Raw genomic sequence first — 9906 nt, 5'->3', positions numbered from 1 at the left:
AATATGATTGGTCGAGTAGCCCACCATAAACCATTCAAATTTACGATGGGTTAAAAAAAAAACCGGCCAAGTGCGAGTCGGACTCGCGTTCCAAGGGTTCCGTACATTACACAATTTAACAATTTAAACAATGTATTTTTTATGTGAAACGTGAGTGAAATGTCTTTAAAAAACCCGTAGGGGTAGGATCAAAAACTAAGTAATTAAGCCCGATTCACGCTTGACTGCACATTTCTAGTAGGTTTTCCTGTAATCTATAGGTAAAGATCTATTTTATCTATTTTCGAATTTTATACAGCACAACCCGAGGGTGATCCCACGATGTTTGACTACCACACCCATGAAAAGTTATAAGAGCGAAAGAGATAGAAATAGTAGATTTTTGCTTTTAGTGACAGTAAATCTCTACGAATGGGAAACGTGAATATTTCAAAAGTGGGTGTGTGTCTATGGACTGTGGTTACTCTTTTATGCATGGTGTCTGTGTGTCTATAGTCTACATTTGATATTTTTTCGGAAGTAATCGCACAAAAAGAAAAAAATGTGTGCCTAACATTTGAACCCCCTTCTTCCTCACGTTATCCCGGCATTTTGCCACGGCTCCTGGGAGCCTGGGGTCCGCTTGACAAACTAATCCTAAGAATTGACGTAGGCACTAGTTTTTACGAAAGCGACTGCCATCTGACCTTCCAACCCAGAGGAGGAACTAGGCATTGTTAGAATCAGTCCGGTTTCCTCACGATGTTTTCCTTCACCGAAAAGCGACTCGTAAATATCAAATTATATTTCGTACATAAGTCTATCATTTGAACCGTGGGTTCAAAACAAAAAAAAATATTGTGAATGTAGAGCTGTAGAAAGACATTCAATGAAAAGTCGTTTTTGACTTATCTCTAAAACTTCCCTTCTTACCTACTCCCTTTTGCCTGTTATGTTGTTACTTACTAATAGGCTCCATTCAAGGCAGCCTATTGTGACGGACGGGTAACTACGGAGCCCTACAATGAGCATGGCCCGACATGCTCTATGCCTTTTTTTTAGATATTCAGCACTTGAACCTCTTATGGTCACGGAATTAATTTAGATATTGTCTATGTCACCTATTTTGTGTATTTTTTTACTAGCCTATACATATATAAGAGTGTTCCACTGCTCGGCAAAGGCCTTTCCTCTCACCGCTATTTAGTCCTATCCAAATTGTCCAATGCACACTCCCACTTCTTTTCTAAATAAGTGTCCTGCCATCTCTATTTTGGTCTTCCTCTGCTCCGAGGTCCATCCTGTGGGATCCAGTATGTGGCTAGTTCGTTAATTCGGCCAACGTGCCCTGCCCAGCCCCATTTAGCCCACTTATAGCTTTGCGACCTTCATGCCCACATCCACAATACCGGTTTTGGATCGCAGTGCGGTGTTTATATGTAATATGCTCGGTTGGTCGGTTCTACGAACATCCAGCATGCTGCGTTCCATTGCTCCCTGACAAACCTTGAGTCTGAACTTTTCAGTTTCAGTTTAAGACAAATGTTTATGAATAGGTAGGATAGACATTCCGACCAGTTTATACCAAATTGACCTGAATATCTATTCAGGTGCTGAATTTCTTAAAGAACAAGCGCACGTGTTGTTGCCTGGTGACAGACAGACGGACAGTAGATTCTTAGTAATAGAGTCCCGTTTTTACACTTTGGGTACGGAAACCTAAAAAGTAACCACGGAATCATATACATTGGACACACGTAGGGAACTTTTGAAATGTTTACGTTTCCCATTCGTAAAGAGTGTCCTAACAGCAAAATCCATCTATCTATATTTCTTTCGCTCATTACTTTTCATATGTATGTGGTGGTCGAAAATCGTGGGTTCACCCTCGGGTTGTGCTTTAGGTATGAATTTCGGTTAGGGTCCGATTCATACAGACAAGTGGTTAATAAGGATATTCGCTGACTTTGAATATGTTTGACGAGGATGTATTTTCAAAATGGCATAAAATCGTCAAATGAAGGAGTTTAATAATAAATAATGCTTAGTTTTAAAGAGCATATTAACTATGTACTTAAATAAAACAAAATTGGGCGATATCGTGAGTATTTTTTGAGAAAAGTTATCTTAAAAAAGAAAAAAACGTTAAATGCTAAAAAATTTGCATCTTTGGTGACAGATTGCACAAAAACTATAAGTGATAGCACTGTGGTGTGTATAAGAGATTAATAGCAAATTTATTAAGGATTACTTCGTTCCTACACACTTTTTCTGTATCTTGAACGGTTTCCTTAAAAATTGAGAAAAACCGGGTTACGGGCCCGGGCCCGGTGGGGGGGGGTGACGCAGAGGGGGGAGGGATGGGGAGGGTTGATGAAAAATAACTTCGGTCCATAACGTACATATCCCAATTTAAAAAAGTCTTCCATTAATTATGCCGTAATTTTAGCTAATTTCCCTTACCTAATGATTGACGCGACAGTATCTCGCCGCGAGATAGACTACCCGTCTTTCTGTATGAATTAAAGGGGGTCGAGTATTTTATGTCGTGACGAGAAACTCTCGCGCCAAACATGTGCTAGCCCGGCTGTAATTAGTTTATGTAGCTTCAGATACCATAGTAAAAAAAATACAGCGAATATAAGTTTTTTTACAGAAAACTTGTTTTTGCTCTATTTCGTTTACGTTTACGAGAGCTATATAAACTAATTACAGACCTAGATATACCTCATGTTATCGAATATGCAAGGTTTCATTAAAATCCAACACTTAGTTTTAAAATGAGAACGAAACTCCGCTTGTATGGGAAGGTGAAATTCGGCCGAGCTTGCCCGGGACTCTCAAATGAAGATTACTGTTTACATGGCGGAACAAAAAGTATCATTCATAAGATTAACATATAGGATAGCTTTTACCCCTAAAAGCATCTGCTAATAGGATCAGAGTCACATAGAAAAGCTAGTTACTAAATAAAATACCTAATTCATGCATGTTTGAGAAAGATAGACGCATTTAAAATGGCATGGCGGTAAGAAATCCTGCTTCTTCTGATACAGATCGCACTGACCCTTAATGAAACAAGTTGGTCCAGGCTACAGCTATGTGTTTGTGAAGCTGGAGCTGGTGGTGTGATATTAAAGCGAACAGAGGCCTCGCCGGCGGGTTGCGGAGGCATAAGGTGGGGAACATCTTTGTGTTTACGAGTAATATGCGACTTAAGACCTCGGGACGTGAACACTCGCGACGAGTCAAGACAGTAAGGGGCACGACGACTCAGACAGAGAACTCATTGCATCTAACACCATAAAATAGTAACATAGTAAATGAGAAAAATAACAAACACAAACTACAGTATATAATTATGTATAACTAAACAATTCAAAATTAACGTCTGGCACGATACTGCAGAGTCGATACTCTCTCGATGTGTGGTGCACGGTGCACCGTCGCGACTAGCGGCGGCAGCGGGGACATGGTCGGAGCCGGAGCGCTAGGCCTCAGACAGGGCGTCGAAACGAAAGGGGCCTTACGGCAGGCGAAAGCCGGCACTCCAATGGGTAGGCCTAGTTTTTTACAGGCGCCTTCGGGGACATCGGTAAACAATGAATTCGATAGGGTCGTAATCGTAACACAATTTCAAACCGTAGCACAAAATTCTTACATTGCATATTTCCATTTTAAAAGAACATTTTTACATGTATATTATATGATTAAAGTAGAATTTTACTACTGCTGTAATGCGACATGCTAAAGACGGTTAAATTTGAGGCGACGGTATAAAAGTTTTACTTTAATAAACGCCTTAAATAAACTCAATTAGAGTTTATTTTTCAAAAGCTTACACCATGGATAATTTTTAACTATCAATATCACATGTATAAGTGATAGGATGTCATTTAGCCAAATATTCATTAAAATACACTTTAAGTAAACTTGTTTAGAATTGATTTTTCAAAAGCTCAAACCATGGATAATTTATAACTGTCTATGTCATTTGTACATGGATAAGTGGTAGAATGTGATTTAACAATCTATTCTTTAAAATACACCTTAAGTCATCGAGCTTAAAATTGATTTTTCAAAACCTCATCGCTATCATTTGTCACTTATACGTTATCCTCGCGACTTTATACCGAATTAAATCACTTATCAGATATGCCGTCTTTTCACTTATACAATGATAAATGAAATGGTGACAAAGCATCATAGCCCGGCAATCATTAAATAGCCTAGTTGTTTGAGGGAAGAAACATTTTTTTACGAATGTTATATAAGAGGGAGGCGAAATAAGGGCCTTCTGCGCAATTGCGAGGCAGGTATATAAAATTGCACTTTACTCACCAGATCCGGAGAATCAACTATACCTTGGGCAATTTTCATTAATTAATTATTAAATGACTTACGTCATTTGCCGATAGTCTTTTAAATAGAGGGGCAAGGTGGAGTTTTTGGCATGACGCATGACATAGAATAGTTGTCCTTAGATAACTTAAATTTGAAGGAGAGGAATCTGACAAATTTCTTCTGAATTTTTTCAATATTTTCTGCATACATCTTATAGAACGGGTTCCATATTTGAGACGCATATTCAAGTTGAGATCTTACATAGGCACAGTATATGATTTTAATTGTTTTCATTTTTTTAAAGTCGCTAGCAGAACGAATCAGAAAGCCAAGAGCTTTATAAGCTTTGTCAATAATACTCTCTACATGGCCATTAAAAGTAAGTTTATCATCATAATTGAAACCTAGGTCGTGGCAGGACTTTTTAGTTATAAGGTTTTGTGATTTAATTTGGTACACACTTTTATAAACATTTCTTTTCCTAGTAAAACTCATACTATAGCATTTTGATACGTTTAAATCTAAATTGTTGTTTATGCAATACAAGTCCTTTATCTAAATCTTCTTGCAATAATTTCGCTTCTAATTCACTATTAACTATTTTGAAGATTTTCATATCGTCCGCATAAAGCAGAAATTCACTGTTTATAAAAATCGCAAGCAATGTCGTTGATAAAGATCACAAATAAGAGTGGCCCCAACAATGATCCCTGGGGAACTCCAGAAGGTACTCTTACCCAAGGCGACTTGAAACCATTAAGGACAATAGCCTGAGTTATATTTAATACGTAGGCCGAGAACCACCTAATAAGATCACCACGGATACCCAGAGTCTGTAATTTGAATAATTTATTTATTTTATTATTTAAATTAGTTACACAGCATTACAGTATTACTACCAAGGCACTGTGAAAAACAAAACAAATACAAATACAAAGATACAATACCCTACGAGAAAACACAAAAAATTAAGTATTTAAGATTTGGGCGACGACATAACAGCGATGCTTCGTTGCGTCGTCTGACTTGGTGTAGAATTCGGCAAGTTGCCCCGGAACCACCGAAACACCACACCCTTCGGCCAGAAGTCCGCGCTAGCTATGGTGTCCTGCAGCGGCCGCGGCACGCGCACCACAAATGAACTGAAGTGCACATAGTGACGCGACTGTAGCTGGTTCACCCTCAGCGTATAGCCAGTCTTCCGGCGGATGTACTCCACCACCTCGTCGGCTCCGGCGGAGTAATGCAGTCGAGACACGTAGAGCGCCTTACTCGGTGTTGCAACCCGTAGACCGGAATTAACCGGCTCCGCAGTGCCACACAGAGTCTTACGGGGCGACCTGCGTGCCTTTCTCTTCCTTTCCACCATTGTGAATCCCTCCTTATCCACATTGGTGCGGGAGGACTTCTCTAAAAGGGGAGCCCGTGATTTACACGCCTTAGAAGGCGCGTTGACCCGGTTAGCTGCGACAGACTGACCGGCGACGTCAGCATAAGCACGCTGACGTGACTTGGAGGAGACAGGAGGCGGTCGCTCGCGCGGGGGGTGCGCGGGCGGTGCAGCGGCGCGTGCGGCACATTTTGCAGTGTCAGCAGCACGTAAACTAACCGACTCGACACAAGTGTCAGGTCGATAATCGCTCTTGAAATTTGAAACCGCCGACCGAGTTGGAGCATTCCGCAAACATGTAATTTCGTCACGTAACTCGGCGATAGTGACTAGGCTAGCTTCAAACTTCATAATAACTTCGGCTAATCTTGTATTTAGGGCCACGATTTCCTTAAACAAGAGGCGAACGTCGACATTATCCGGAGCACACGACGGCAGGATAGGGGCACCCGTCGCCACGAACTCCGGAATCCGATCCTTGTTTTCACTCAGGATTTTCATTATGTCCTCAAGGGACTTCTTCCCGAATTCGTCTCCTCTCCGGTGAGGTACATATGTGCCGACGATCCCAAGGGACTGCCTGTCACCGCATCCATCGCTCCTTCCTGCACCAGCTTGTTTTTTAGTTGCAGGAAGGCGAGGAACTCATTCACGATGGGTTGAGTCTGTTCGGAGTCACTCATCGCGTCAATTTCCGAGCGGCGGCCGAGCCGCGCTAATTTCGCAATTAATAATTTAATTACATATCAATGCGTCTATGTCGCTGCGCGCATTGGACGCGACTCACAATACGACAATAATATGTTATTATCTATTCGATCAAAACATTTGTTATAATCGGTGTATATAACATCAATTTGGCTACCTTTCCCTATATTGTATGAAACAAAATCATTAAAAGAATAAATTCGTGACGGTGGATTTTCCACCGAGAAAAGCCATGACTTTATAATGACAAACTTGATTATAAACAATTAGAGATGTGCCAGCGAGAATGTTCTCGCTCTCAGGAATTCCTTCCCTTGGAAATTTCCGCACTTTCTCGAGAACATTCTCTTGGATGTGAATTACCGAGAAAGTTATAAAAATTTGCAAAAAAGTTAAAATGTTAATGTTCGTTTATCATTATTTAAGTAATTGATAGACATCCGCAAACATTCAAATGTAATAGTATATTATAACGGCGACTTTCTCTTCACTCTCGGGAAATTCCCGAGCATATTCTCGGGAATGTTCTCGATGAGAACATGCTCCCGCACATTTCCTTATAAGACGTCCATAGTATTTTGAATACAGACTATTTACTATGTAGATTTTCTTTGGCTTTGTGATTTTCGTGTCGTATACATTGTGTTTTTCAGATAGGTACTTGAGTTTTTACAAGGTTGCCCTGTTAGTTAGTGTGAGTCAAATCTAGGAAGCTAGACCCAATTACCGATTTCCGATTGAGCTGAAATTTTGCATACATATGTAATTCGGATGATAATGCAATATTATGATGACATGGTACTGATCTGATGATGGAGACAGGAAGTGACCATGGGATCTCTGTGATAAAACAACACTAACTAATTGTGTTTGGAGTTGTTAGAATTGTCTCGATGAGTATTAGTTGCTTATGGAAAGAAAAGTACGGTAACCGATAATAGCTTGGTACCAAAAATGTGTTTTGTTTTTCGAATAACTTATTAAGTTGTACTTTTAGCCATATAAATAAATAAAAAATTATACTTTCAAGTAGATTATCGGAAACATTTTTGAGTAGATTTTGCGCAATTGAAGGTATAAATTTGTGGTGACATCAAAAAACAATTCCGTTTTTGCCATCACTAACATTTTGCAAGGATACCTCCCTACATCTGGTTCGTCTATTGATCTACCATTACATGTTAATTAACGATACAATAGTAGGTACATTACTTGGACTTCTATTTTCAACGATAGTGGACACAGAAACGGTATTTTTGACCGAATAACAGTTAATCTTTTCGAACCACGTATTTTGGTACGGCCACTACGACATTTGTATGGGTCCTTTTATTGATATACACCTGAAATAAAAATGTGTTTCACTATAATACAAGTAAGCAATATGGTGTAAGAATGTTGTGTTTAATAAATACGTGAATCGGGTACATAATGTACGAAAATGGCCCAAAAATATTATTGCCGATATTTGTATGTCAACATTTGTATGGCTACTTTGACCGTACAAATGTCGAATGTGACATAAAAATGTCGACACAGTGCCATACAAATATCGGAAAGGTGCCATACAAATGTCGTCAGGGTCTTACAAATGCCACAAAAATAAACAATAGTGCCAAACATATTTTAATACTGCTATAAAATTAATTTACAATCGGTTCTATCGCGAATTTATTTTGTTACCTTTATTTACTGACGTTTCGACACAGGTTTCACTGGTCGTGGTCGCGGCTAACTGACGTCCCAGCAAAATTTCAAAACAGAGATTTGTGTGACTACCCGACGAAAAGTGACCCGATTGTAAATGTGATTTAATATGTGTTCAAACAGCGAAAGTTTTAAATGTTATACTGACATTAAGAAATGTAGCAGGGATAGTGTCAGGTCCTGCCGATTTGTTAGGGTCAAGTGACTAGTAATTAATAGACCCGGTCACTATCTACTTCAACAGAAGAAATGTCACAGGGAGTGAATAAACCACTATCTGGAGCAGTAACTGGCGTGCTAGAACAGTTATGTAAGGGGTTCAGAAATGTTGAGGCGAAAAACGAGCTGAATAGCTCACTTATACTATACCCGACCCGTCACTACTTTCAAATAACAGGATTGGGTTTTGTTATATTGTTTCGAGCAGATGGTGGGAGTAGGTAGAGTATAAGAACGTATATTCTCTAAATGCCTGCCTATATATACATGTTAGGTTGCGCTGACACAAGCAATATGCGTTTATGTCGCAGTAAACCAAATCGTTACTGCTAAACACGGAAAGTGGACATTTGCCACATTACAACTACAACTTGATTGGTCCCGGTAGATCATGGTGGCGGGCAGCGCTCCATGTTTTCTTTTGTCTTTCATGAACGACCAAAATAATTTAGGGTTTTTTGTTATGGCCTCCTCTACGTAATTTATATAGCAAAGCTCTTCTGATTTAGCCAACCTTTGCCGAAGCAATTTAAATGTTAACTCGTCACTTTTATTTTTTATGAAATTTAGATTTTTCCTTAATGAGTTTAATTAGCGCTGGAGTGTAAGTAAATACTTATTATACTTTTAAAGCAACACAACAAAATCTATACCATCCGGTCCGCATCTCACCAACGATACACGGCGAATGACTTGTTGAAGCGCGTGCGACGGAGTTGCGCAATGAAAGAGCGAGATAGCGCACGTCTGTGTCGGCTTACATCCCAGCTTTGACCGCGCCGCCGCGCCGACAAGTTGTGTAGGTCTTTGCTGTAGGTAGAACGACGTAGGTACGTATTTACTTATGCTTAAATAGTAGATTGTGTCACAAGGGAGCAAAATGATATATTTACGGCGAGGACGTACAATTGAATCCTAAACGAAGCGAAGGATTCTATAATAGAATCCTGAGCGTAGTGAGGGATTCAAGTGTTAACGCCCAAGGTGAAAATAATTTTTCCCCTCACTAGCTCGGAAAGCCGTCTTTTATCCTTTAAAAAAAGCGGGGAAAAACGCATTTTATCCACTAGTGGAGAAAGTAATTTGACCTTGGATGGAGCGTGTTTAAGTAGCATTTGACAGATAAGAAAACGTAAAACGCTCATAATAATGGTTCGTTCTATATTAATTATCATTAAATAAATGGTTTGAGAATTTAATAAAAAAATACCAAATTTGGCTTTATTTAATAATTTTAAGTCATAAACCTTAAATTCCATAAGAAACATTTGTTTTTTTTTTAAATGATGTTGAATGTAATTCTGAACGCACAAGTTGAGTCGATGCAATTTCAAAACGCATCGTCAGAAATGTCAACAAAAAATTTCTCACCGACTCCGACACGTAAAAATACACAAATTCCAGAGTTTTCTGTTATAATATCATATTATCGTAAAAAAATGAGTGATTCCAGTGATGAAGATGATCTAACGCCTGTGGATGTTGCACTTTCCTCGCTATAGTGAGGGGAAAAGTTTTGTGTTACACACGGGTGCAAATGTATTTTACTTCTCGTGTGT

The sequence above is a fragment of the Cydia strobilella genome, chromosome Z, assembly GCF_947568885.1.
Source record: "Cydia strobilella chromosome Z, ilCydStro3.1, whole genome shotgun sequence".
Lineage (NCBI taxonomy): Eukaryota > Metazoa > Arthropoda > Insecta > Lepidoptera > Tortricidae > Cydia > Cydia strobilella.
Note: the sequence above shows the minus strand (reverse complement) of the source record.